General features: G+C 37.3%; 1 long non-coding RNA gene across 1 annotated transcript; it reads right to left on the minus strand.

Moving 5' to 3' along the window:
* Positions 1 to 1576: 1576 nt before the first annotated feature.
* Positions 1577 to 5970, minus strand: LOC116654174. The gene is made up of 2 exons (XR_004309096.1): positions 5911 to 5970; positions 1577 to 1810 (listed from the first exon to the last, which is right to left on the minus strand). It is a non-coding gene; the product is annotated as an uncharacterized LOC116654174 (long non-coding RNA).
* Between the last annotated feature and the right edge of the window lie 1917 nt (positions 5971 to 7887).

Below are 7887 nucleotides of genomic sequence, written 5' to 3' on the forward strand. Positions count from 1 at the left end.
AGAAGAAGTAAAATACCAAATAACCAATAAACAGTATTGGACTTCAGGAGTAAGAATAGTGCATATTTGGAAATATTAACTTGGAAATTTATGAAGCAGTAGCATGTACTAGAAATGCAGATATGTCTCATATTCAACTGATGAGGACATGCATCTGTAAAAGAAGGTTACCCTGTATTCTTCACAGAAGATGTTAATATGTTATAGGAGAACATTAGAAAATTGGCTTGACAATGTTCACTATTAACACTAAGACTTTACAACATCTCTGCTACGTTCAGAGCAAGAAAATCACCTTCTGCTCATAAAATATAATATACCCTTCTGTGCTAGTAGAAGACTCAGCCAAAACCTGCACTGCAAAAAATGTTAATTCAGCAGGTGATCCATACGTTTATCATTACCGATTATGGTGTGGAATAAAAAGCATTGAAACAATTTCAATCAAATCAGTCTAAGCTTCTATATCAGAAAAATCCAACTTGCACTCTCTGCATCTTCTCCAACAATTGGCAAAAAAATTCCATAGATATTGTTCCTCTGTCCCTGAGATGGGCAAGCTTACTTGCACGAGCAAAAAGTGCATATGACACTGGGCAGTACTGTATCTGCATCACTAAGGCAGATGCCAGCTTAAAAGCTGGCTTTTCCTCCCACTGCATTACTACCAATTTCAGTCACCTTAAGGTCTTCATGGGTGTAGCACTATTTCAATGGCAGTAGAGATGCAAAGAGCAGCTCTGAAAAACTTAATTTCATTTTTTTTGCTCAAGCAAAGCACAAGTTTCAACTAATCCTTTGATGACTGTGATATAACTCCAGAGAAATAACTCTGTGAAACAACCTCACAGAGCAAGCAAAATGTTCAACAAGCAAATCTGATACACGGGTAGGAAGCAATTCTTCAGTGATCAGAATTACCTGAAATGCAAATTTCTGATTCTGTATTAAATGCTGCTGTGGGGTGAGTAATATAAACAGTTCATCATGAATATTCATTCTGAGCTGTAAATTATTTTCTGCTCTATGTTGCTTTTGTTTGCACTGTACAGATGTAAAGCATGTCAAGCGTGCTGCAAAAGACGGTTCATGAAAACAGATTTCAGCTGTGTGTGAGCTACTGGGGAAGCTATTATTTTTCCAAAAGAGTATGTAAGTCATCTCTGTAGGAGACTTTTAGACAACCTGTTTTCATTGCAGGAGGCAGGAACAGTAAAAAATCTCACCTGAGTTTAACACAAATAGGCAATTGTTTAGAACTTGATCAACATTTCTTTCTCATGATTATTTAGGGAGTAAACTCAAGCAGCTGAGGGTACGGTGAGCTGTTTGTACACAGCTCCATCAGGACTAGATAAAGAATACATTTTTTCTGCCAACTGTAATCTTTTCTTAAATCAATGAAAACACCTTATTGCAATAATTAGTCCTTAAGTGAGATGAAACCAACATAGCTGAATTCTCTAAGACTCAAAGGTAGGAGAGTGACTTTAATGATTTATGGTAATTTCCCAGTAGAAATCAAGCTTGGCACAAAACAAGATTCAAGTAGAACTCCTTGCAAGTTTTGTTGTGTTTTTCTTAGCTTTTGTCTAGAAGTGCCTTTATGTTTTACCATTCTTATTTCTCCAAGCAGAAGTAGTTTTACAAATTGAGTTAAACCAGAGCTGTGACTGTGGAGCTGAGGTCCTAGCACTAGTGCTGATAAAAGCACAGCGATGATCAGCAACGCCGCAGGGTATCTGGCTGCTTCCCTCTGTGAACATGCCACTGCTGGCTGTGGGCCTGAACAGGCTTCAGTACAGCACTCCTGTGTGGAGTTAGAAAAAAAAATAAAAGCAACATAGCAGGACTATAGAGTGTGAGCTCTAACATGCTGCTGTATTGTGCATCTCTGAGAAAAAATAAGAAGAAAAAGTTACTGTTTGCTGCTCAAAATCAAATCAAGAGAAAAATCTAAGGAAGTTCAACTCAGAAGTGGTTTCAAGAAAAACTGCTCATTCTTTCAATCAGCAAACAGAAACACAAGAAAAGGAACTCGCACGTCCTTTGATTCCTGACCAGTGCAAGGATTAGGCTGGCCGCTGACAAGCTGGGGAGAAACAGCGCCACTTCAACATCTTCTGGTCATGATCCGTGTATGACCAGAGAAGCTGAAGCATTCCTTATAATGGCACTCACTGGATGAATCTGTCCTATATAAGGACTCAATCCAGAGACTGTGCAGAGCATGCTAACACAAATGTACATCATTATTTCAAAATATATTATTTTCATTTCTGTTCTAAGGCAATCTAAATGTTAATTTGGGCCACCCATCCATTTACACTGGGGCAAGGTCCAGTGAATACCAAATATACCAAAGTGTACCAAATGTACATTCTACTGCTGTAAACAATACTGCTGTTATAACATTTATCCATTTCCTTTCAGCCTCAGTTTCTTACAACTTCAGCATTCACAGACTTCATGAACCAAATTTCATCAGGCTCCGTTTTATTTCCAAACCAAGTTATTCCCAGTCACAAACAATTTCAGGGTGAATTAATCTGGAAAACAGCAATGTAAGTGTCTAAAGCTTTCCTTAAACCTGACCTCAAATGCTGGTGAAAGGTACAAATACCTTTCAGTGCAACGTACACAAATCTGTCCTTTAGGATCATTAATACAATGTGCCCAACAAGAAGAAGATAGTGAATGAAAAAAGTATTCCGCACTCCAGAGATGCTCTTTCCACACGCCAATGATATGCCTGTGACAGAGACATCCCATACCTGACCCTGATCAGACAAAGACAGCTCTTAGTTCCCTTAGGACACTGTCACATAATGATGTTGTAAGCAAGCCATACAGCTCCAAATAAAATCAAATACAATAAAATATAAAAAAGCCTTCAGTTCTGAATTAGAAGGTTTAGCTTTATTTTATGGCTAAAACACACAGCTAAGGATGGCTTACTGATATGTACTGAACTACTACTACCTGCTGCTTTGAGGCACAGAGGCCTGAAAGAACACTTAGCAAGACTTGTGCCATCCCAGGAGCAGAGCTACAAGAATCAAACCACAGCTTCAGCTCAGCCATGAATCTTGGCTAATTTTTCCACAAGGTTTTTGGCCTATCCAGACCATAAGACACTATAATCAGACTGATTTTTAAAATAGAAAATAAAGCTTGAGTTCTCAATGAGCAAATCAGAAATTTAAGGAAAGTTTTAAGCCCGGTGTTTTATCTTGCATCTCAGCTATTTGAAAACATAAAACAGTGTAGTGCTGGTATTGGGACTGCTGGCTAAAAAGTAGTGATTTCAGGGGTGCTTTTGAACATCACCAAGTACAGCCAACCAATTCCACTATTCCGTTCTCTCATGTGTAAGCCTTGCTCTCTGTATGCACTTGAAAGCATTTAGGAGAGTTTCTTTTGACATCTGACAGAGGACACCTCAGTATGCACTGGATTCTTGTTCTTGTTCCCTGGCAACTGGGTTTTTTCTCATAGCAACAGAAAGGGAAGAGCAAAGCTTTTCCAGACAGAAAAGAGTACAGACGTGAAAAGTGAAAACAGCATATTACAGTGTCAGGAGATCCTTTTCTTTAAGTGGCAAAAAAAATCTTAAACAGTCCATGTATGTTTAATAGTACAACTCTTTGTAGGAAGGAAGTATGCTTTACATCTCTACAATACTACTGATGTAAGGACCCTAACCTTGTAAGTATGTGGACATCAACATAGAGGGAATATTAAAAATAAGCTTACAATTAACTATTAAATTACTGGATCACATCTGCAGCTTTAATGAGCCTTTGCCTTTAGGAAGGGTCATAAGTGTTTATTCTGGGAATTTGAAATATCTATGTGAGAAAAAAAGCAGTGATTTTTCCTGCTACTTCATCACTAAAAGTTTTAGTATTAGACCCATGGATCTAGGAACAGCACTGAAAGAATCACTCATTGGAATGGAAATAAAACTCGGGCAGATTCTCAGCTATATATTTATAAAATGAGGAATTTTAGAAGTACTTCTTTTAATGAAACTTTAGCATAAATGGAAAAAAAAAAAGAGCTATTTTTTCTTCCTTTTGTAACACACTCTGACCATGAAAATTTTTACTGCACTCAGGATGCAAATTTTGCCTGCAGTCAATGCCTGCATTGTTTGTTCCCCTGTCACTAACAGCATGTGCTTTTGCTATGCATGTTTCCTATGCGCTGTCCATAACTTCTAAATGACTCATGTAGCTGGGTGCTGCCACTCTCGTGGATTCCTAAACTCCTACCTGCTTTGAGTTTAACTTGAACTTCATCTGAGTTTAATTTGTATGTTAATTAAATGTGTTCCTGTGGAATTATCAACTATTGCAGCTTCATTTAGGAGATTTGCAAGAGAGTATTCAAGATCTATCTCAGGGCTTGTTTATTCAATGGTCTTTCAGCTGTGTTGTGGAGATCATAATAACCACCTGCTTAAAACCCTGTGAGGCCTTTCCAAGAAAAGAAAGAGACTTCAGAAGCTGCCCAGGACACAGAGGTTATGGGAGTATGGAGTGTGAAAGAGTAAAATGTCTCCTCCATTATTGAGTCAGACAGTGCAAAGCTGTAGCCAGCTGCAACGGAGTTAAGAAGAGGCAAAGCTTTTTAACCTGACCTCCTACAAGCTAATGCCAAGGCCATCAGAGTGCCTGTGTTTCCCTCCCAAGGTGTTTCCAATTTCACTGCTAAATTTCTTTAAAATTGGTTGAATGACTTAGGAGCAGTGGACCATTATATTCCTACTACTTTTTGCAAAACATCTAAGCAGTAGAAAGCAATAGCATTGACTACAGTCCAGCTTTTCTATGGCCCTGTAAGTATCTCTTGAAAGTCAAAAGAAAATTCTTTGGTCAGAGAAAGTGCCTTCTCAGGCAACAGAAAACCTATCCCCAGGACAGAAGTGCACAGGAAATCAGATTACACTGCTCTTAGAATAAGGCTTTTAACAATAATTTCTGCTGCACAGACTGATGTTCTACGATGAACTTTGCAGAAGTGCACAAAAATAAATTCGAATGAGTGTCAGAGGAAGGATATCTAGAAAAAACATAGGTAAAAGTTTGCTTTTAAAATAACAGCAACAAAGTACCTCCAGAAAGAAGGAAAAATGTTATCTACAAAACTCCATAAAACACTTTGCGTGATGAAGTCACAGACACCATTAAGTTGCACATGGCATTTTCTCTTTTGTCAGTGAAATAATGGTTCACACATTCTGAGAGAATGAACCTAATTATAATCTCAGAGTTACCTGTCACTTGATTACTGATGTGTGTGGATAGATATTTAGGCATATACCTTCAAGCTCAAAGCCTTAAAGAGGACTGAATTGTTTGCTTCAAGATTTTGAGAAACCTACTTTCCTATCCACTCTGTAGATGCATTTTGTACAATTGGATCTCATTATCAGCCTGAACTAAAAAATGCTTGGGAGCACACTGTAATCCATCCTATAGGAACCTGTGCTAGATTTACCTCTGTCATCTGCATACTCCAAAACTATTTAAAACCAAGTTGCAGAAAGCTACAGTTCAGGAAACAAAGAAGTGCCATGATGTAGAGATTTGAATTTTGTAGACATGAGGAAAAACATAAGATTACCTGCATCTGAGTGAGGCTACCCCTGAAACAACTCCCAAATTTCCTAATGTTCTGAACTCAAATGTATGATTGCCTATGCTTGTGTTTTGTTCTTAATGATCCGACATATTGCTTAGGCTTATTCCCTCCCCCTCTACTGCTTCAATGTTACCTCAGGGTCTCATAATAGAAAATACAAGGATTATGGGAATTGGTTACAGATTACATCCTTGTACAGTGACAATAATGTAAAGATAGTAGTTGTAAATACCCAAAAGGTTATTTACAGGAAAAACTCACCTGTATAGAAGCCTTTGGTCTGCTGGGAACTGCTGAGACAATCTCCACTGAAGAGTGATCTCCAAGAGATGCTGCCTTAGTGGTGGTCAGCCCTTAAATGAGGTCTAGAGAAGATGAAGTCAAGCTCCACCCCCTTTCAGGAGCACAGCTAAATGACTCTCACCTGTGCTCCCACAGCTGACCCAACACTTGCCTCAGCTGATTAATCAAATGTTCAGGCTGTGATTACCAATTTCACATACTCAACCTGTCTTATCCATTAAGGATTTTATCTCCTGCAAGATAAAGTGAAAAAGATAGAAAAAGTAAAAAAAAAAATAAGCTATATGAGTGGAAGTTGGAACAAATGCTAATTTGCACCATAATAACTTTGTGATACAGAGTTCAGCACAACTTCCATTATTTTCTCTGCATATCTCCTTGCTTAATGTCCCTTACCTTACTTGCTTAAAATGTACCATGAGGTACAGAAAGGTTACTCGGCAAATATTTTCAAAGACTTAAATATTTAAAAAACCTCAGAAGGTGCTTCATAAATTCACATATATTAATTTTGAAGAATTGGGTCCCAATGTAAAAAAGATGCCTTGTATTCTATCCCACACCCATCTCCCAACAAAAAGATGGTTTTTAGTCAGTTTTATTGCACTTTTTCACAATAATGAAGAATGTAGCTTAGTAAACAAAGTATAAGCTTATTTTCAAATAAACCAAAAGAGCTATCCCTGGCCTTTGAAAATGAACTTCAGCAAACAAATCCACCTTTGTTCCAGTTTTCTCATCTTCAAAATAAGAATAACAACTCTTATCTCTTTTGAACAGCACTAAGATTGGCAGGTCACCTTTAAGAATTTCATATCCACCTAAGATCCAGGTAATATTTCTTCTACAGTAATCTCATGTTTTGCCCAAAGAAGCCCAGAAAAGGGAATTTGATGCTTTTGAAGGAAAAAAAAAAAAAAAGAAAAAAAAAAATTAAACTAAGAGCAGCAATTATAAGGTCATCTTCCAGTGCACTTTTTACTTTATTGAAGTGCTACAAAGACACCTATAAAACAGATCTTATCTCTTCTCTTTCTGCTATTTTTTCATCAAATCTCTTTGCTGTATCAAATTGGCAAACCACAGGACATTTTCAATCTTCTCTTTCATGATAAAGATTACAGACATGGTAAGAATTAATGTCAGCCTAAAAACAACATAACTTCTTCAAAAATCACCTTAAGGAATCATCCACTTAATGTAGGGATCCATAGTTTATGTCTTTAAAGTTTTGAAATTTTCAATCTTGTAATGCAGTATGTATATTTACATCAATGAGGCACTATGAATTTTATCATTCTAAGATCATTTTTTCAAAATTATAGATAGCATAAACAAAACAAAGAAACAAACAATTCCAACCCAAACAATGGGTTTATATCAACTTCACATTAGAAACAATTTGAAATAATTTTACGTGGATTCCCTAGTAGTTCAGTTGCCTTAAAGGATCATAAACAAATTCAAAAGAGAATCAAACACTTTAACTTCATGAAACATAACAAATATCACCTATCAGGACAGAAAATGGTAGCTATCAAATGCAGGATGCATTGTAGTGCTTTTCTAAGTAGGGTCTGATAAACTAATAGTAAGGCTGAAAAGCAGCTTTTTGTGTCAATCTGACTAATACAATACACTTTGGTTAATTAAACAATATCTTAGCAATTCCCCCATCTGCTGGCCAGGTGGGGGATTTTGCTCTCACAGGTAAGAGGCAAAAGGATTTTGCTATGGAGCCCTTACTTTTCCATTTTCTACCTGGAAACTTGGCTAAAATGATAATTCTGTGAGGAGGTAGGTTTGTACTTCTCAACTCATCAGCGTACCATCCAATTGCTTCCCAAAACTCACCAGCCAGCTCCAGGTGTTCTGAGGAGATGGATGTCATATTATGGATTAACTGCCCACAACAGTAAGATGGAGACAACATTC

This window comes from Coturnix japonica, chromosome 1, assembly GCF_001577835.2.
Source record: "Coturnix japonica isolate 7356 chromosome 1, Coturnix japonica 2.1, whole genome shotgun sequence".
Lineage (NCBI taxonomy): Eukaryota > Metazoa > Chordata > Aves > Galliformes > Phasianidae > Coturnix > Coturnix japonica.